The sequence below is a fragment of the Lissotriton vulgaris genome, chromosome 7 (assembly GCF_964263255.1).
Source record: "Lissotriton vulgaris chromosome 7, aLisVul1.2, whole genome shotgun sequence".
In the NCBI taxonomy this organism is placed as follows: domain Eukaryota; kingdom Metazoa; phylum Chordata; class Amphibia; order Caudata; family Salamandridae; genus Lissotriton; species Lissotriton vulgaris.
Genome location: NC_141695.1, coordinates 532,805,324 through 532,827,759, shown reverse-complemented (window position 1 = coordinate 532,827,759; position 22,436 = coordinate 532,805,324). Strand labels below are relative to the sequence as shown.

At 45.1% G+C, this 22,436-nt stretch overlaps 1 protein-coding gene across 1 annotated transcript in view; it reads right to left on the bottom strand.

Annotated features, from left to right (window-relative positions):
- Positions 1–22,436, bottom strand: part of COX10 (cytochrome c oxidase assembly factor heme A:farnesyltransferase COX10) — a 588,107-nt gene that overhangs the window by 148,073 nt on the left and 417,598 nt on the right. The window lies entirely within an intron of this gene.

Sequence of the window (22,436 nt, the reverse complement as noted above, 5' to 3'; positions counted from 1 at the left end):
GCCGTCAAGGACCGAGAGCATCACAAGTTCGGTGCTATGGTGTGCTCTGAAACCCGCTTGTTGCATTTGTAAAAGTTGATGTTCCTCCAGGAAAAGTGAGAGTGTTTTAAAACATGTTGTTCAATCACTTTAGCCAGGAAGGGAATTTGGGAAATAGGCCTATAGTTCTTGAGGCTGCTAGTGTCAGCTCCCTTTTTTTAGGAGGGGAGTTACTCTTCATTCCTTTAAGTTGGAAGGCAGGTAACCGGTCTCCAGTGAGCTGTTTAGTAGTACCAGAATCTGGTGTTCCAAGCCTGGCGCAGCCATCCGGAAGATCCTTGGGGGGCAAGGGTCGGCCGGGGAACCTGATTTAGTGCAGTTCATTAATTGAGTTAGTGAGGTGTGATCCAGTGGAGGGAAAGCCGTAAGTTGATGGCCGGTGGGGTGAACTGCCTGAAAGTGAACTGACTCATTTTGGTTGATTGGGATGTTGTCAATCTCAGTGGTGATGTCTTTGACTTTTTGCAGGAAATAGGACTGGAAGGAATTACAATCTAAAGAGACATCGGTAGTTTTCACCCAGCTTTTTGACTAAGTTCTCTCAATATTTTAAAAGTCTTTCTGTTTGTTAGAGGCAGCGGTAATCCTTGCCTCATAGCATTCAGCCTTCCTGTCAGTGATAGATTTTTTATAGAGGGTAAGTTGGATTTTAAAAAGTGCCAGCTGTTCTGGTTCATAGGCTTTCCATCATTGTCGTTCGGCCCAGAGGAGGCTTTGTTTTTGAGCTCTTAGAGAATCGTTAAACCAGGGTGCTCCCTTCCCTTTGTTTCTAGCTCTAATTGTACTCTCTGGAGCTACCTTATCTATGGCTTGGCGCAAGGTGTTTGTCAGGGTTTCGCTTTCTAGGTCTAAGTTTCCTGATTTGAGTGCGGGAGCCTGGGGGGAGCTAAGTAGGATTTCTACCAGGTTGTCGGCATCAATTTTCTTTCCATTCACGCACCCTGATCCAGTCTGGGGGTGGTTGTTGTATTAATTAGAAAGCAAGGGACCCCTATATAACGACTAGCTAAACATAGGGAAATTAATCAAAGAGGGGGAAGATATTAGCTAGGCATTGATTCAACACATTATAACTCTGAAATGAAAAGTATCTTACATTAAAGCATACCACTGTATAATAGCAAAGAAATGGCTATTTACTCATGTTTATATCAAAAATATCTTTTCATTTTATTAATTTGTTTAGAGAATATGATATTATTATTTTAATACTTGTTTCATTCTCAACTATACAGTTGTACATGTAAATGTAAATGTAAATGTACAGGAATTTATATAGCGCAAATCACCAACTGGTCTCTAAGCGCTTGCTTAGGGAACCCGTCCTGGTATTCCCCTGTGAGATAACCCCGGCAGGGTATCCGCAAGGTGAAAGCCAGGCATCCCACCGCGAGGGGCCGTTGTGGAGATTAAGCAAGCTATTGCCCAGAGTCGCAGAGTGTGAACCCGTGAATTGAGTAGGCACCGGAGCGAGGATTGTCGAGTCCGTGGACATTTTGGAACTCAAGACCCCGCTGAGCTGGGAATTGAACCCTGGTCCCGGGCTGACCTCTGCTTCCAGGTCTGCCTCCTCTAACCAGTGAGCCACATATACAATACATGACAGACGTAAAGATGACGGAGGCAGTGCGGCAGGTGGTTGTGGTATTAACAGTCCAAAGGGGCCCAGCATCTTAGGAGTGCGTTGTCCGACCAGGCACAGGGACTAATCTCAGTTAGGCTGGCACCGGGTTGTGAAGTCCAGATGAGGTCAAGGGTATGCCCTTTCAGGTGAGTGGGGGCATCTATGATCTGATGTAGCCCCATTGCATCCATTCCTATTTCGAATTGCCTAGTGTGAGATTCCTTCGGGACACTGTCCCAGTGATAGTTGAAGTCCCCAGTGATAAGGAGCCGTGTGTAGCGAGAGCATAGATCGGTGACAATTTCCAGGAATAGTTTGTTAATGCTGGGGGTTGACCTTGGAGGGCAGTAAACCACTGCCATTAAGAAGCAGGTAGATTTAAGTGAGACTTTGACCTCTAAAATGTCAGCTTGGTCAATACTTTCAGCCACTATTTTGGTAATCTGTAGCTTTTTGTTTACGAAGAGTTCTACTCCCCCTCCCCAGGTAATTCCTAGTCTGTTATGTCAAAGAACATCACCTGGGAGTGAGGCGATAATGTCTGGGACTGAGGAGTCCTCGAGCCAGGTTTCAGTGAGGGCTAGGCTGTCTACCTCATCATCTTAGAAGAGTGAGAATATTTCAAAGTGGTGTTTCTGTAGGGATCGAGTGTTTAAAACTGCTTCTTTTAAACCATGGGGGTTAATGGGCATGGGATTAGCATTAGGGGGTGGGTCCGGAGTTTTAGTGTGGGTGACCCTCAGCAGATTTTCTGCACGTAGTTTGTCTGCCACTCTTTTATTAAGGGTTTGACTGCCTGATGTGAGAGCAAACAGCTCTGCTTTGGAATATGTCAGAAATTGGCCAGGGGGTCTGGCCCCCGGTCCCGGACGGCCGTGGATGGGCACAGACTGGCTTGCCTTTGACACGCCAGCGGTGCGCCCACTGCGCGCGTCCGCTGCGCGTTAAGGCTGGCATCATGATTTTATAGGTGAGGCGTCATGCTCAAACACTAGAGCGCTGACCTCGAGTGTGTCCCTGCCGAAAGTTACCCCCTTGTACTTCCTGTATGCGCAACGGTCCCTCCACGCAAACGGTAACAACCACAGTGGACCGGGGAACACGCAAGCAAGTCACCAGGTAAGTTAGTGCAGAGTTAAAAACAGTGGGTTTAAAAGTATATCAGTCAAAAATACAAGGAGAGTGATTTAAAAGAAATTAGTGCTTTTCCTGTATTGCCACGCAGCAGCAGCAGAGAAATGAAATGTGTGCTTTTTCCTTATTGCAGCAGCAGAACAATTAGACCAGCTCGGGAGCCCTTTACCAGGCGCTTCCGAGTATTACAGTACTAACCGCCTTGCCACACCCCAAGTATAGATTTTATACAACCTATGAATGAACTGAGGCAGGACTTAAGGTTTGCTCTGGTGGTGGTGGATGTGCACACCAAGTGGTTAATTGTGAGTATGTAAGAGGGGTAACAACCCATTCTACCATTTGTCTTATGAAGGCCATATTTATTGAAAAATGTTTTCCTTCTGTTATCATAACAGACAATGGTACTGAATTACTGTCTAGTGAAATGCAGGACTTTTTGCTGTCTTGTGGAGTTGAACCCAACCGTACTACGTTATATAATCCACAAGACAATGGCATTGTTGAGAGAGCAAATAGGATGGTCAAAGGAATTATACGAATGGCGGTGGCGAATGGACAAAAGGTTGAAAGGATAGTTTCAGATATGGTGTGGGCTTACTGTTCAACTGAAAATTTTAATACTGGGAAGTCGCCCTTTGAAATGATGTATGGTAGAGTACCGAGAAATAAGTTAGTTCCAGCATGGATGATTCGACGACAGAATGGTCTTGAAATCCTGTGTGATGGAACAGGGTCGTGTAATGGTTGGTGATTGGGTTAAAGTGAGATCAAGATAGACTGGCAAAGGTCTGACAAAGTACAGAGGGCCTTTCAAGGTAATCAAAACTCACTGTTATTCAGTGGTACTTTAATATGGGGAGAATTGGAATCTTAGGAGGGTGGCTTAACATCTGAAAGGAGGGCAAGCAAGGTTGGCAAGGAAATGTGTAGCAGTTTAATGTTGATGTCCGATGGGGTGTTATGCTCCCTAGTTCGGAAGGGTGGAGGACATGCAACTTCAGGTGGGGGAGATTTTAGGGAAATGGAAACCAATGTGTGACAAGGAATCAAAGTTTGTGCAGACCACCTGCATTTTTACATGATTATGTACAGTAAGAACTTTCTGTTTTATTTTACCATTGGTACGCTGGAATTTGTTTTTGTTATAAGAAGGGAGATGTGTTGTATTGGATATATCTGGTGGAATTAGAATGTTTAGAGTATTCAATGTTGTTTTCTCAGAGAGTGTTATAAGGTGGCTGGATGGCTGGGGATGACTATGCTCTTTTTGTGGTGTCTCATTAAATTATATTTCAAATAATAGAAGTGTGAACAGTCGCGCTTCACAAAAAATGTTTGCATTTTCATAACTGTCGGCACTGCTACAAAATATCATCCTCCATTGACTCAATTCTAGTGGCCCTGAGCACAGGGCAACAGAATTGACTAAACTAGAAGGACTTTCCAACAATTACGGGAAAAGCTACCAAGTACACCAAAGCACCCAAGAAGTAAAAAAAAAAAATACCACCCTGATACCAAAGATTCCCGTGAGAAAAACGTGATATGTGACCAACTCAGGTACAATAGGAAAAGTGTGCAGCAAGTCTCTCCAAAACCAGAAACACAGTATTCTGAAATCATGAATACCCCATCCGCGACAATCAGGAACTGCTACAAAATCTTTGTTAGGAGAAGAACAGAAAACTCTACACATGGAAATTATATAATTTCTACCTCTAGGTATAAAAGGGGTCAATAAAGAACTTGGTTGAACTTTTTCAAATCATATCTTGTTAGTCAAATTATGCAAGGTATGGTAAATAGTTTAGTGGTCAGCACCAAATACCTAGGATGGTAGAGATATTTGCATTACAGGGGGGTATACACATAGATGTATATACAATATATTTGAGCCATATTTTTAAGTGACAACACATCTTGAGCTAAAAGAAATGGAGCTAAAAATACAATTCTCAAACAGCTGCTCCTTCATATGTTTTCCGCACTTCTGCACTATGATTTTACTGCGAATGGCGGTGCAATTATGCAACATAGCTTAATGGTGTTATTTCGCTAAATTAGTGAAACAACTGTGAAGAGAAATTCGCGAAATTAGGCCTGAGTAATTTACATTTTGTCTGGGCCTGATCAAAAGATTGTGTGTCAAAAAAGGAAAGCATGATATTGAATTAACCATTATTAGAGATTTCCTAATAGGATAAAGTTATCTTTACAGTCACTCAGTTACTCTTAGTTCTAGAAACTCTCCCGTTAGCAGTGTGTGGATGTCCTATGACCTAGTTCATGACAACAACCTACTGTTGAAAAGCTATTAAATCAGAGAGCTACGTGATGATGCCGCTCACTCATACATCATACACTGAATGCCCTCCTACTTGAGCATATATGTGTACTCTTCAGGTCTCTTCTTATAAAGGAGAGAACAAGTGAGGGCTCAGCAGAGGTTTATCATGGCGCTATCTCATTCTTAATGTGTAGGCAGATTCCAGAGCACTAATGATGAAAAGGGCCAGGAAACTAGGAAACTTGGGAAAGTTTAGGCCATGCTGTGGAAGTATCACTTCAGGAAGACAGCTCGAAAGCACAACATAAGTGGGGTTGTCCTCGTAGAAGCCCCACTTAGGCTTCTGACAGGCACATGCATGGACAATGCCACATAAACTGTCTTAGCTCTAGTATAAAGTGGTCAGACACTAGATGGAGATTAGGCCATCCGCAGATTATAGCAACTGTAGGTGCATAAGTAAATCCCTCTGGCAATGGTGGCTTTAACAAATGGTCACTGTAGGAAAGTGCCTCATTGTATGATCACCCCCCACTTTTTGCTCCAATGCTATCTTTAATATATGTCAGTCACCCCTAAGGAAGGCATCTTCAGCCCAAGAGGCAGGTTGCATCATATTAAGGGTTACAATAAATATGTGCAAGCCTACATGTCCCTATAGTGGCCTTTTCAATTACAGTCTCCCATAAGTGTTCAGCTGTCCATAGGATAACAAGGGCTGGAACCTGGGCAAACTTGGGGTTGCTGACTCCATTATTCATCTGCCGTAATATGTCATGTTTGGTATCAAATAACTTGCCTCTTCGCCCCTGACATGATTCTCATGCCAATATGGAGGGAGGAAAGTGGGTCCTATGGACCGCCAGACATCCCTTTGCAGGCGGGTGCAGTCGCAAGGGGATCGCTAATCCCCTTTAAAAGTACAGGGGGGTTGCCGCCTGCACATTGAAAACGCGGAGCGACTTTAAAGCAGCAGCTCCGTTTTTTCACACAAATGCGCTGCCCCCAGTTTGCGGCTGCCCTGAGGGCAGCACATTCATCATAATACGGCACATTTGCCTTAAATGCGCTGGGTGCACCTTTTAAAAGTTGCGTCCAGTACAATGAAGGTAAATGCGCTGCATGCATAATGTGGCCCATGGTCTATACAGCTTAGGAAGAATTCTGTCATTTTTAAAAGCAATGCAATATGGGTTTTGGGTATTCCTACCCAGAAACCTCAACTCTATCATTTTTAAAGATGCCAAAACATCAGATGTGGTCACATCAAAGGCGGATTAGCCATAGCGGCTAGTAGCCCATTGGTGACTTGCACCCATACTCCTAATGCCTCTAAATCTATGATTCAAGGGCCACCCCTGACACAAGAAACCTCAGTTCTGATCTGACTTGCAAGAGGACAAAGAAAAGAATTGTGTTTGCGACAACAGGATCTGCACAAAGCAAAGGCATGATACTCGGCACCTGTGGCAACCTCCCTGGAAGACCGGTTCCAAAGGGACCCCTCTGAGAGCCAAAGCCACCTCCATTCTCCCATGGACTGGTGGTACTGGCCCCCTGAACACTGTAGGTGAAACAACGTCCCAGAACCAAAGAATAGCTGCCATCTGGCCCTCTGAGGGATCAACCAAAAGTAGATGGTCCACTGTATTGTGGGAAACGTAATCCTGACCTCCAGGAAGTTTCAGGCGGCTACCTTTTTCCCATGGACCTCCGGAAGTTGAAACAACTTCTTGCTGACTTTACCGCTGCCATGGTTTAGTGGTCAACAGTCCGACAACCGCCACTTCTTGGCGCTGCACCTTGAGGGAACTTTGCAAAATCTTAATCCGATGTCAGCAGTGGCTTCTTTGTCAACTTTTTGAATCCATTACCTCGCCAGCACCGCTTAAAAGTAAAACCTGCTCCCCATGACTCCCATTCAGCATCTCGGACATCCAGGACAACTCTGTACCCAAAAATGCAACTGACTTTTGAGTCCTTGTCCTGGGACCCGCTTCACCTTCACCCTCCTTGGGTTCCATGCAACTTGATCTGCAAGTGACCGATTTTCACTAGTATTTTTTACTATTGATCGCAATGAAAAAGTCTTGCAGTATTATTTTGTATTGATTTAATTTTGCTTCTAATATCTATAACTCCAGGTATACCTATCCGATTGACTTTGTTTTGGTCTCTAACTTGCATAGAAATAGGCTTTCTTTTTTTTTAAATCGGTGTTGGATTTCTTTCGAGATTTCAATTACTTATTGTCAATGTTGGTACTCTGCAATGCTTAACACATGTTCCTCTAGCAAAGCCTGAATGCTATTTGCCACTTTACCAGGATTGAGCTAAGGATTTATTTTTGTGAAGTCAAAGACCATCTTTGGGGTATTGTGACATCATTGCATAGTGAAGCCTGACCACAATCACTACTTAATACACTCTCTTCCTACACTCACTAGCATCACTGTCATATATCAGTGACAGATTTTAATCAAGACAAGATATCAAGGTGTGACTGACGCTCAAATGTTATTGTATTGCCTTAGCCAAAAAGGTATGCACATTGAGAACATTTTGTAAGATAAATCTGCTCATTGAGGTGAAAATCCATTAGCTCTTTAGGAATGAGTCCCCAAGGGCACCCTCTCCCAATTGGAATAGAGTGCAGAGTTCTGATCAGTGCTTACTTTGTTTACATTTAAAAATACGTGCAAGGGTCCTTGGCAGAGGGCCACTGCAGCTTGCTTCAACCATTGCCCCTGCAAGCACTGCCAATGACAGTACCAACACAACTACTAACCATCACACTCTACAAGTATGACCATTCAGACTATTCCAGGTCCCAAAGTGCTAAGAATGGCTTAGGTGACAGGTATTACTTCTATTTGAATGAATATTGATTTTAATAGACAACTTTTGTTGTGCTCATCTTTTAATCAGATAAACACCACTACCATGAGCACCAGAAAGCACTGGTTTCGGTGTGGAGGAAGTGTGCGCAGCTCGTGGACTATGGCATCCACTGTAGGGGCCTGTTTTCGACCTATTGGTCACAGGTTCAGATTCTGGTGGGTCCACCGAGCCTTTCATCCTTCTGAGGTCGATAAAATGAGTACCATTGAGTTGGGTAACAATAAACATCTGTTATTCAGCTCCAAGATACCATGGGGTGAGCATGTGCTTTATGATTACAAGTTATGCTATGCTAATATATCTTTTTGAAGTTATGGCCACTAGCAAAATATTTATCCAAGACATAAACTTTCAGACAAGGCCCTTGTGCCATTTCCCCTTGTGACAGTCGCCCTGTCCAGCTTACCCACAGTCAGCTACCCTCTGCTGCCTGTCTACCTGCTTCACTCTGTTTGTGCCTCCTCTGCTTGTTTATTCCTCTGCTTTGCCTTTTCTATGTTTTTCTGCCCTCTGTTTTGCCTGTTTCTGCTCGTTTTTCTTCCCTCTGGTTTGTCTTTTCTGCTCCTTTCTCTGCCCTCTGTTTTGCCATTACAGCTTGTTTTTCTGCCCTGTGTTCTGCCCTGCCTGTTTTGCCTTTTCTGCTAGTTTTTCTTCCTTCTGTTTTGCCCTTTCTTCTCATTTTTCTGCTGTCTTTTTTGCCTTTTACTGCTTGTTTTTCTGACCTCCGTTTTGCCTTTTCTACTCGTTTTTCTACCCTCTGTTTGCCCTTGTATGCTCTTTTCTTGCTCTGTTTTGCCTTTTCTGCCCTCTGTTTTGCCTGTATCTGCTTGTTTTTTCCTTTCCTACTCATTTACCTACTCACCGTTTTGCCTTTTCTGCCTCTGTTTGCCCTTTTCTGTTAGTCTTTTGGTCCTGTTTTGCCTTTTCTGCTCGCATTGTCTTTTTCTGATTGTTTCTTCCCTCTTCCTGCCGTTTTCTCAAGATTTCTCGCAAGGGAGTGGACGCGACAAAGTCCTAGCACCCAAGTGCCCAGATACCCCCAGGGGTGACAGGGCCGCACTCTATAAATGCTGATTTATTGATTACAGGAGGCTGCAGTTGAATCGTTTATGCGTTTATCTAGCCAAGAAAATACTCTGGTCCCTTGAGACCTTTTTGCATCTCACCAGAGAAAGGACTGCATCAGATTAATTAACTGTTTGACGACCTCATTGGCAATGAAGAATAGCCTGTTGGGACAGGCCCCAATGGCCACTAGGTAGGTCTTGCATCTCTTCACCTACACACTTGGCATAGTCAGAAGTAGAGAAAATGAAAATATCTTGCCCACATGGCAAGATAGCGCATTTAAAATCTAAGACAAGGCCCTGCAGTAGACCCTCGCCTACCGGCTACTATAGCAAGCTTGAGTGGAGAACTTGTTGGTGCACACAAAAAATAGCCAGTAACAACAACATGGTGAAAGTTACGAAAGGAATATTTAACTTTGCTACCAAATTGGGTACCAAACCCATTAAGGATATGTTGACACTTTAAAGTGCAAAATCAGTCTCAGCAACACTGGATGACCCAGGTGAAGTAGTTCAGGGCTTCAGAGTCAAGAGAATATATTCCTGAGGCAACTTCTCGCTGGGACCTCAGACCCTGTTCACCAGGCAGGTCGTTCCCCTCACTGCCACGCAGCCCCCTGTGTGACCGTGCTCCGCCGCCTGCATCGCCTCTAGCTGTCGTCCTGGTCTCCATTCTTGTGCCTGCTGTTTGTGCCCATCCTTCGCTTTGTCCTCTTTGCATCTTTCTCTGAACCCCGTGCCCCACCTTGCCCCTGTGCCCCCTCGCTTCCCCCCCGCCTCCCGGCCGTTTTCCCGCCGTTTTTGACCCCCTGTGCCCACTTGCCCCTGTGCCCCCTCGCTTCCCCCGCCTCCCGTGTCCCCGCCGTCGCGACCCTGCCCCCAGCCCCCATTGTCCACCCGCTCCCACCTCCCAGCTGCTCCTCCCTCCCTCTGCCGACATATGGAGGCCGCGCAGCGACCGCGCAGCGGGCGTGCCGCTGGCGCACCAAAGGCAAGCCCGTCTGCGCCCGTCCGCACTTGGACCGCGCCCAGCGCCAGAACCCCTGGACCCCGCAACGACAGACTGCACTTCGACTCCAAAACCCTCCACGCACTAAACAGCGGACGAGACCACCCCTGCCACCGGGCCACCCCGCAGCACACCCAAGGGCCTTTCGCCTGCCGGAACTGCAGATTCACCAGCATCCATCCCGCCAGACCACCAACCAGAGAACCCAACCACCTCCGCTGCATCCTCCTCAACACCCGCTCTGCCCGCAAGCACGCCATCGAACTCTGGGACCTCCTAGACTCCACCGGCTCAGACGTCGCCTTCCTGATGGAGACCTGGCTAAACGCCACCTCAGCACCAGACATCGCCATAGCCATCCCACAGGGCTACAAGATCTCCCGCAGAGACCGCACCAACAGAGTTGGAGGGGGAATCGCCATCATCCACAAGGACACCCTCAGAGTCTCGACCAACCCAGACGACACCCTCACCACTGCCGAGCACATGCACTTCCAGATCTACACCGACCCCAACACGACCCTCCGAGGAACACTCCTTTACAGACCACCCGGACCAAGACCACAGTTCAGCGACATCATCGCCAACCTCGTGAGCACCCACGCCCTCGCTTCCACGGACTACATCCTCCTCGGGGACCTGAACTTCCACCTCGAGAATAACAACGACACCAACTCCACCGCCCAGATAGACAACCTCGCCAACCTCAGACTCAAACAGCTCGTGACAACACCCACCCACGCCGCCGGACACACGCTGGACCCCATCTTTTCCACAAGCACCCACATCTCCTTTAACCACATCACCGAACCCCACTGGACCGACCACAGATGCGTCCACTTCACCTTCAGGAAACCCACCACACACCACCGCACCCAACAGCTGCCATGCCACTGCTGCGGCAAGGTCACCAAGGACCAAGAAAGCCGCCTGGTTCACCGAAGACCTCCGGATCTCCAAGCGCACCTGTCGGAAGCTGGAGAAGAAATGGCTCCACAACCGAACACCAGTTAACCACACAGCCCACAAGAGCGCCACCCGCAAACACCACCAACTTATCAAGACCACCAAAAGAACCCCCTTAAAGGACCGCCTTGACAACAACGCACACAACTCCAAGGAGCTCTTCAGCATCGTGAAAGAACTCTCCAACCCCAGCTCCAACACCAACGACATACCACCATCACAAGACCTGTGCGACTCCCTGGCCATCTTCTTTCACCCCAAGATCACCGACATCCACGACAGCTTCAACCCCGAGACCCCCGCACCCACCACCGAGTCCACCACCCCCACGATCACTACCCTGACCAGCCGCCTGACCGCCTGGTCCAACGTCAGCGACGAAGACGCCATCAAAACCATGAACTCCATCCACTCCGGATCCCCATCCGACCCCTGCCCTTACCACATCTTCAACAAAGCCAGCACAACCATCGCGCCCCACTTCCGGAAAACCATCAACAGCTCCTTCGATACAGGAACTTTCCCGGAAAGCTGGAAACACGCCGAGATCAACGCCCTTCTGAAGAAACCCAAGGCGGACCCCAAGTACCTCAAGAACTTCCAGCCCATCTCCCTGCTCCCGTTCCCGGCGAAAGTGACAGAGAAGATTGTCAACAAACAGCTAACCCGCTACCTCGAAGACAACAACATCCTGGACCCTTCCCAATCCGGTTTTCGCAGCAACCACAGCACCGAGACCGCCCTCATCGCCGCCACTGACGACATCAGGATCCTAATGGACAAAGGAGAAACAGCCGCCCTCATCCTCCTGGACCGGTCAGCAGCCTTTGACAAAGTCTGCCACCGCACCCTATCAGCACGCCTCCATGACGCCGAAATTCAAGAGAAGGCCCTGGCCTGGACCACATCCTTCCTCTCCGGCAGAACCCAGAGCGTCCGCCTCCCACCCTTTCGCTCAAAAACCACCGAGATCATCTGCGGCGTCCCACAGGGATCCTCCCTCAGCCCGACACTGTTCAATATCTACATGGTACCGCTCGCCCGCGTCGCACGTCAACATAACCTCAACATCATCTCCTACACCGACGACACCCAGCTGATCATATCCCTCACTGAAGACCCCCACACCGCCAAAGCCAACCTCCACAGAGGAATGAAGGCCGTAGCCGACTGGATGAGGGACAGCAGACTGAAGTTGACTTCTCAAGACCTGGCTCTTGGATCAGTAGCGGGAGCAGACCCACATCAGCTAGGTAGGGGGGGTTCTTGCACGGGCAACGATCCTTTATCTTTTAAAACATTTCTGGCATAGTGAAGTCTTCCTCTTATGTCTTTTTTAATTTACAGGGTAGTTTTTATTGAAGAGTGTTTGTTTTGGGACTGGACTTTGGTGTAAACTGTTTGAAGGAAAGCATGGGTTTTAGTGCTGCTCCTCTTTCTTTGGAGGCCATTTTCGTGGTGCCGTATCTCCTGGCTGTTTGCGGTCCAGCTCTAACGTTACAGCCCTATATAAGATGGCCAGGAGTGGACGCACCGCGGCTAGGTAGGGGTTGTTGCACGAGCAATGATTCTTTATCTTTTTAACAATTACCGGCATACCTGAAGTCTTCCTGTTTTATGTGTTTTTTTTAATTTAGGGGCAGTTTTTATTGATGGTGTGGTTTTTTGGGGACTGTACTTTGGTGTAAACTGTTTGAAGGAAAGCAGGAGTTTTAGTGCTGTTCCTCCTTCTTTGTCGGCCACTACAGTGACGCCGTCTCTCCTGGCCGTTTACGGTTTAGCTCCTATGTTACAGCCCTATATAGGATGGCCAGAGAACGGTTGCACACAGCGGGCGCCCCTAAGGCAAGCCCGTCTGCGCCCGTCTGCCTCCGACCGGGGCCAGGAGCTACAAATCCTGGCCCTTCTGCGTTAGAGAGACAGTGCTTTTCTATTAGCCAATTTATGGCACTACGGCAAGAGCATTTACCAAATTGTCAAGCCTTTGGTGCCGGAGTAAGTTCTTTTACTTGATGGGGCTGTAATTTTACTCGCTCAACATTTTTAAAATGCAATCCTCATTGCGATTTGCCTTCATCCACCGATAATGGTTTAGATAATACTCCAACTAGTATGGTTACCATCATGTTAACACTATTGGGATCACTTAATTCCACTAAAGAGTTTCACTTCTATAATATTAATTGTCAGTCCCTACCAAAGCTACATATTATAAACTTTTTAGAGGATGCGCAACCAGATGCTGTATTTCATAGAGACACTTGGCTTCATGAGGGATCAGCACCGGATGTAGTTGCGGCTCTCACACCCAATTACTCCATAGCCAGGAAGGATAGGCAACATAGGACAGGCGGATGAGTGGCTATTGTATTTATAAATATTCTTCAATGACAATTGAAGATTTCCTTGACCCCGCCTTCGAAGCACTACGTTTTGCTTTGTCATTTTAGTGTACAGCCCCCCTGGCCAAGCTGGGAATTGGTGCCTCACCTTTTTAGATTTAGTAGCTCCTCACATTCTAAAATCAGCCAATTTCACAATCTTGGGTGATATTAATATTCGCTTGGATGATCCCAAATGCTCCAAAAATTCCTCTTATTGAGTATCTTGGGGCCTTAAATTTGAACTTGTGTAACCATACTCCTGCGCATGTTGCAGGACGTCTTTTGGACCCAATCTTTTCTAATCTGTCTGACTTGGTTACCACTTCCCTTTGCCCTTTACTTTGATCTGACCACTCTGCAGTGCCTTTTACGCTGAGTATTCTTGTTTACCCTCTTATCTTGCCTCTAAATCAAAAACCAGGAGCTGGTCTAAGCTGAACGTTCCGGCTTTTAATAATTTACTTCAGGACGCCTGATCAGACATTAAACAACAGTTGCATCTGGACCATAACCATATTCATCACTGGCTTATGGAGCCCGTTGATAAATGTTTACCTGCCACTGTAAAATGTGCTGGCCGGTCTTTGCCTCCTGCGCCTTGTTTTAATGAAATGCTAACATTTGAGAAAAAACAATGTAAGGTCCTTGAAAGGCTCTAGAAAAAATCCTATACAGATGACACCAAAAAACCAACTACAAAGTAGCACTAAAAAATATCATGGGCTTTGTCAATCTGCTTGAGCGGACTTCTACTCCAATAAAATCTTAGGCACTTAAAATGAAGCAAAAAAAAATTCTATTTGGTGAAGGAATTGTCTGATCCCTGCAAGTTGTCAGGTTCTCCCCCTCTCTCGCACTCAAAAAGTTGGAAATATTAATTCCCAATTGGCTAGCAACTATTTAAAAAGAGTACAATTAAACGATGCAGAGACATTGGCCATCATTCAGAATTCCTCTCCAGTTGATGGACATAACCCTAAGAGCTAATTTAGACCCCACTAATTTGTCCAATTTCTGCCCTATTTCTTTGTTGCCTATTTTCTCTAAAATTTTGGAAAAAAATGTTAACAGATGGTAAACCTCTTTTGTGGAAGCCCATAACTTCCTTCATTCTTCTCAGTCTGGCTTTAGGGTGGGATACTCGACGGAATCCACCCTTTTAGGGGTAACCAAGTTGTTAAGGCAGTGCCTGAATGAGGGAGAAACAGCAGTGCTCATCCTCTTTGGCCTTTGCGCTGCCTTTGACACTGTGTCTCATCCTAGCCTAGTGGATGAGCTGAAGGCACTTGGTCTCGGTGGTGGGGCCCTGGAGTGGTTCGGTTCCTTTCTTAAGGACCAATCCTTTCAGGTTTTTCCTCATCTGCTAGGTCCAATTCCCAAGCCCTTTCTTCTGGAGTTCCGCAGGGCTCGGTGCAGATTCTGATATTATTTAACATTTATATCTGCCCGCTAGTGGATGTGGTAGAAAGCTGCAGGCTTTCTCTCCTTTTCTATGCGGACAACCCCCAGATTATCTTCTCTCTGTCATCTGCTCTGGGGCATGGGCCTTCTGATCTTAGCTTGGGTTTTAGTAAGATTTCCTTTTGGATGCATAACAGCCTATTCAATTTAAACTGGGATATACCGGAGGGCATGAATCTGGGGGAAAAAGCCAGATCTTTGGGGTCCACGTCATTGGTCTGTCATTTTAGGTGTTCCACCTACATCTATGGACAAGGTTAAGAACCTGGGCTTCATTGTGGACGAATCATTATCTATGAAGCCACTAGTGTCTAAGGTGATGGACCCCTGCTTTGCGGTACTTAAATGACCTTAAAAGATCCTTTGGTTGATCCTCTTTTCTGCACAAAGGAAAGTGATTCAATCTCTCATATCTAGACCGGATTACAGCAATGTGTTACACCTGGGAACTAACAAATCCACCATACACCGACTGCAGCTTCTGCAGAATTCTGTTGCTAGGCTTCTTAATCGGTTACTCAAATTTGCCTCCGTTACTAACCTTCTCCGTGAGCTGCACGGGCTTACTGTCTCAAATCGCATTAAGTTAAAAGCTCAATGTTACATGTTCAAGAAAAAATGCTGGAGTTAATCCCAAATATATTTTGGATTTGGTTCATCCATATTACCCATCCTGTCCTCTAAGATCCTCGCAACAGACCCGGTTTATTGTACCGAGATTTCATCTATTCCTTATGAAAGGCCATTTTTGAGTCTATCTAGGCCTGCAACTTTGGAACTCCCTTCCAGGTTCATTGAGGAACTGTCTCTCTCTACCTGCCTTTCACAGGGGCTTAAAGACCGGGCTCTTCGAACCCACTCTCTTGGCTCTCTGCATCCTCTCTGTCTGCCATGCGCCAGAAAACCCTCAGGGTTGCTGAGCGGATTATAAATTCACAATAATAATAATTATTATACTTTAAATGATGACTCTTGGAAGACCCCTGAGACAATCACCCGGTTCTCTAAAAGGGAACTTAATGAGAATGTTATTGATATGAAAACTCAGGACAGAATCCAGTGAGATGGCAATAAATTCACTATTGTGAGTTATATTTCCATTTCCAATCACATCATACATCTCATATATACCATTGCTATATTCTTACTCGTTTTTGATTATGTACAGCCCACCACTTAGTTGCATTCGGTAACAGGGTGCTAGGTACCGGATGGCTACATTTGCTTGTGTGATAACAGATCAACCTAATCAACTATGCATTTGGCACTTTTTACCGGTCCTAGGCCTTCTGAGACCTTCTGAGGCCCCGGGCGAAAGGGAAGATGTGAGGCCCCTCTAAGTGCCTTACTGCTACTCTGCGGGGCCGGCAGTGGGCCCCCTGAACGCGAGGCCCTGGGCAGCTGCCCATACCGCCCATGCCTAGGACCGGCCCTTTATACTGTATATAGGAAGTGCTTTGTAAAGTTATTACTTCTTATTCTGTTTCTGTCCGGATTAAACAATGTGCTAGGATGTAAAACTATAATTACATATATTCTATATGTTTTACAAGAAGGAAAATGTTTGTCACAAGTAGAATCTTAATCAATTTTTACCTTTTGAAACTTATATGTGATTGCAGTTGTGAAATGAATTTGACCTTTGTCTGAAACTACTTTTAAGTAACTATGTGTTTTTAGGATGTGTGCTTTTATTCTTTTATTTCTTTTAAAACTGAATAAAGTTTTACTGACTGGTTATTACGTTCGCCCCAGCCTGCTGGCAGGTGTTTCCCCCACCTTTTTTCCATTTTCACGGCTGACATAGGAGGACATCCAGGGCTGGGTCCATTCTTCAGTGAGGACAAGAGGACGAAAAAGAGCATTCTGGAACTTGCAGAGACATTCGCCTTGATAAATCTCAAATCTTAGACCTTTAAATATTGGTCTGAGTTACAAAATGGTCAGCAATATTCCAGTCGGACTAGCAGTATGGAGAGAACCCCATTAATTGGCTAGAGAAGAGCTTCGCCTCACGAATTTCGAACCGGTTTTCTGTAACCTCAATTTTTTACCCAAAGCCAGAAATATCTTTTGTTGATGCAACACTACAGAGGGCCAGGAAAATGGAGGATCTGAGGGAGTCTACTTCCACATCAAAACTGCCTAGCCCGATGAAAAGGTCGGGAATAATACTGACAATACACTCCTGCACTAAAAAATATACCCCAACCCCCCAGGGTAATACTCGGAAACAATGTCACGCCCAAGAACAAAGAGTCCTCTAATAATCCCTCAACAAACGTGAAGGATGTGGCAACCCCATGAACATCTGGCAGCCGAGCAATGCCAACGATGGTGCCACTAACAAGGAAAGTTAGACATCCAAACAAAACTTCCTTGAGTAGCAAGCTGGAACAGGAGGCGAAAAGAGAGTCATAAGTCGAAGACCCAGGGGCATCTAACATACCTGCCTCAACCGTCAGGGACAATATTAGAACGTTGTGGAAAACTAAACAATCAATGCCCCTCCATAAAGGATAACATGACGTAGTCACTGGTAAACAACTACAAAAATGTTCTTATCGCCAGTGTAACAAAAGGGGAGGACAGGGAGTCAAAGGATGCCCATTGGCATAAAAGCCTTGACAAGCTAGGCTCAAAGGTGGGCCACACCTGAGGTCAGGGGAAGTAGAATAAACACCCCTATTGGGGACAAGACCACTGAATGCATTGTGTTAGGGTGTGAGAACAGCAACTGCCCAGACGTCCTCAGAAGACGCCAACTCCAAATGTCAGCTAGCTCTACAATGAAGATGATTGTGTGCGGTTACCTTGAAACGACACCCCCATCTGAAGAGTGATCCTGAAATAATCCCACTGTGGTTTATTTTTCACATATACATACGCCTTACTGTGCAATTCACATTCCACACATGACTTGTATTCTGTTCCTTTTCTTGGACATTTTCATAATTTATACTTTATTTGTGAAAGGCTGATTAGTTAAAAGCAAAAAATCAATAAACACTTATCTTCTCCTTGTATTTAAAAACGGATTCATGTGACTATGTACTACTAATTTGTTCTTTGTATTATGATTTGTATTTCCCTTAACAAACGTATTTCTGAACTTAAAAAATCAATAATCAAACACAAAAGCAAAAGCAACCCTTGGTAGTGAGGTTAAAAGACTTCTTAAATTTAACAATGGGCAGTAAACTCTTTTGGTGCTTTGTCAATGGAGACAAAGGCCCTTTTAGGCGAAAAACCACGGATGTTGGAACAAATATTCAAGAAAGGCCAAGCAACTCTATAAACTAGATAAATCTTTTGAAGCACTAAGTAGATTTGTGAGGCTCCAGCTTTCTCATTTCTTGAACCAACTCACAAAGGCCTAGTAGAACGTTGATAATTTATGTTCAAGGTGTGCAGCTGTATTTCAGGTACAAAAACAGCAAACAGCAAACACATGGAAGGGAGGGGGAAATATCTGCTTCTCAGCTGAAAAAAGAAGACAATTTTTTAGGTATATTTTTTAACTAGAATTTAATGCAAATAAAAGCTAAAATTGGACTTTGATTTCAGGCCCACATTTGGGAAAACACAATTTCAGCTTTCGTTTTGTGAGGACCGGTGAATCCACGGTAATGTCTCGCACTGTGGCTCAAAGATGCGAAGGTGCTGCTCGAACGGCACTCTGGCTTGATATATTTATAAAATATGCTACGTATCTCTTCACAGTACTATACTCAGGGCCACTGGAATTATGCAGCAGGGGAGGACCAAATTATGCAGCAGGGTTGAGTAAATTATGCACCAAGAAAAGGCAGATTATGCAGCATTATGCTCCACATTTAGGATAATATTACTTCATTATTTTGTCATTTTTAAATTTATTAAGACTGTCTGGGCATTAGTTGCAACTCATTAGTACCAGTTTAACAACAAAATCCACCAATGAACTACAGTGACGAGTCAACCATTGCAAAGGGTCTTCCTCTGAGCGGCTACACGTGTTGCAGCGTTTTTAGTAACTTTTGAACCCTTAAACCTAGATACAATTTTTTGGGGGTAAAATCTGCAGAGTATCCAGCAAATTATGGATTATGTGAGAAATGCGGTCTATTTATTATTATGCGAAAATCGCTGCAGCCGCACAATTGCATAATTCCAGCGGTCCTGACCATACTCTACCGTAGTAACACTAAGGGAAACTTCACAATGCATTGATCTCATTGCAAAACTGATTATTGTGATCAATTCTACATGTTTCTTCCAATTGTATTCCCTTTGTAATTCAACAAAACTATGATTAAAAAACGTGCGCTGTGGGCGTTGCGTGATTTCACGTTTTCATTTGCTTCTTGGAACCTGCAGTACCTCTGCGTGATTGCAAAAAAAAATAATACATTATCTGGGTGCCCTAATTTACTGTAAACGGAACTGAAAAAAAAGTCACTGAGGCATTCCATGACCTCGGAGGACGCAGGCCCAGAGGTCAAAAAACTCAAAGAGGACTACTGAAGCGTCCCTAATGTTGATAGCATGGGGTATATAAATCTCTCCTTAATTTCACGAGCATTATAAATAGCAACTGTTTGCTTGAGTAATAAGCATCTCGTGATCACAAAAAAAACTGTTTAAAATTATGTTTTGAATTAATTCAGATGAAAAATGTGTGCGTGACAAAACAAACAAGAACGCACACCACCTCTTTGGGAAAAAAAAGCATAAGCAAAGCAAGGCTGCGTGTTTGATCCATGAATATAATTACAGTCAATGTATGTTTACTGCAACATAAAAGCAGTTTAATGATTATGAACGCTGTAAAAAGACAGAGCAGAAAAGAAAGGGCATAAAAAATCAAAAGCTGTCGGGCGGGCATGACAGATGCACTGAAAAACAATGCATTTAAAGATATGTTTTGAAACAAAATGTGTTGAACTGGAGAATGTATTATTAGCACTTCCGCACCGAACGATTCAGAACAAGTTTGACGAAGCATCAAAACTGTTTACCAACTAATTGCAAATTTGCCCTGCGGGCTCACTTTGCTACTTTGTAGCAATTTTCTTATAATTTTATCCATCGCTTCCTCTACCCTCCAACACCCTTAAATTCAACCCCCACCCCTTCTTGAAAAGATGATGAATAAAACACAGAAACAACTGTTGGCAGAACCTCCAGGGGCCCTTACAAATTACACTCTACACTAATCACCGAAATGTTCCGCCAAAGCGCTCCAGCTTCGATGGTTTGCATTTGAACGGTTGCTGAAGAAACCTTTGGAGAACATGGCCGTTCAGTTGGATCAGGTGGGTGGCGGGGTGCACGCGGACCCTTGTATGCGCTTTACGGCAGACTGCATGTTGGCCTATCCACCTCCCATACACCTAATACTGTGACGTCAACTGTTCCACCATCTGATTGGACCATACACCTTCCTCTGTGGGGTCACTGGTTATCTTAGTTCGAACCATCTCTGCTTCTGGGTAGATCTCTTAGACCCACTACTTCTATCATCATTGAAGTCCGAAATCAATCACCCTGCTTTGGAAGACTGCGGCTGAAGACTAAATGATATGGCAAGCCCGATCCAGCCAGGGTCAAACGTTAAAGCTGCTTTTATAGTGACTCCAGAAATAGTAGTCCTAGACCGGCCTCCGTCTGCAAGCTTTGGAGGTACACTTTGCAGTAGGGTTACCAGAAGGCTTCAAATATGCCAAGCCCAGCACCTCTACCTGCAATAGATTTACAACCTCAGCGCAGGTGCACGCTATTAGCACGGCAGATGATAAAGCGAGTTCCAAATAAAAGTACCTTAACCGACTCCCTAGTCAGAGTTCGTAGAAAAAAGGAAAAGCAGAATAGAGCAGTCACGTGACTATCCAAACACATAGGATAAAACAGGATTTTTGGCAGAATCATGCATTACACTAGGAGGATGCACTAGTGTGTGAAGCGGGGAGATGAGATGAGGCCTGAAGGCAAAAGCTGTGTATTCTGGAACTGGGGAACAAGCATTGATTCCCAGTCTCGGCCCAACATCTACGGTGTCTAAAAATCACTTAAATGTCCCCCGTGCCTAAAAGAATACAATAGAAATCCTAAGAATTTGTAACGTCTGGTCTTCTTGTAAAGCGCATCAATACCTTTGAGTCCATATCAAGCCTTAAAAAACTGCATGAGTGGCGGCTCGGGTAACTATCCTACAGCTGTTCTTGATTGGCACCTGACCGGAAAATGCAACAGATGGTGGCTGGCTTAGCATTCCAGGTACATTTATAGGTGTCGATAAGTGTAAATGATATAAATTATATATGCAAGAGACTATCTATCACACAGTGATGGCTATGGAGGAGAGCGTTACTTCAACAGCTGCGCAAGTTTCAAAAGAGGAAGTGCGTCAGTGAGCTCAGCAATGCCTATCTTCTTCCTCCATCAATCCCTAATAAGGGTTTAGGTGGTTGGAACAGCTCTAAATTCCCACCTAGATTACTGCAATGATCTGTATGCCGGGCTACAAGCGAATTTACACTATCAGCTATAGAAAGTAACAGATCCTTTCAGTTCTGGTTTCAGTCCCAAAAAGTGAGAACATATTTTAGCTGCCAGAAAATCCTTACGCTGGCAAAAAAAGGATCTCCTTTATGTTAAATTGTCTGATCTTGGACTATCCTTCCTTATCAGCAGTAATTACCCCAACACTCCTCCCAGGTATCTGAAATGTTCCCATTTCTAGCTGTTGCCTAAACCTCGCTGTATCGTGTTATCCGAAGGGGATAGGTCTTTTTCTATTCAGGGTCCCACTCACGGAAATAAACTGCCTCTAGACAGTAGGAAGAGTCTCAAGATACGTTCCACTAAGACCTGATTAGTGTCACGTTAAGAGACCCCTGGAGTAGTGTTCATGGTAAAAATGCAGTGAGGCAGGCTTCCCTGGCGACATCAGTTGTCCCAGAAATATTGGCAGCCTAGAAGTAACATACTGAGACCATTCCTGGAAACATGCTGGGTATCTCTGACATAATAGTGTCCCGTATGCGACACATTGAAGGTATTCTTTGTGATACGCTGGCTATCACTTCATGTGCATTATGTCCTCCCTGTCCTAGTTTGGACATACCGAGGCATGCTTGTCACCCATGTGGTAATCCCTAGCCCAACAGAAGTCCATCCTTGGCGGCAACATTCTGGCCACTTCTGGCCTAAGAGAGGTGAAAATCCTTGCCATAGAATATCTATTGCAGGTATGTATTGATGATGATGATAAGTAAACAGGCATGAAAATCAGATTCTATCCATGTGTTCGAGTACTGTATGTGAATGCTTGGTGAAAGTACCAAACTGATACTTGAATGAATCCTAGCCACAGGAAACTGGGCTGCATCCCCGTCCACCATTATTTTGCGCTCAACATGCAACCTCAGATTTATACAAATCACGCGTGGTCAAGATACAATGAGTACTGTCCCGCCCGAATTCTCAAACCAGGCCCTCTCTGCACCAGAACATAAACAACCCAAGACTGGTCTCGCGCTGCCTGTGTTCCGGTTCAGGGGGGACGGGCCTGGAA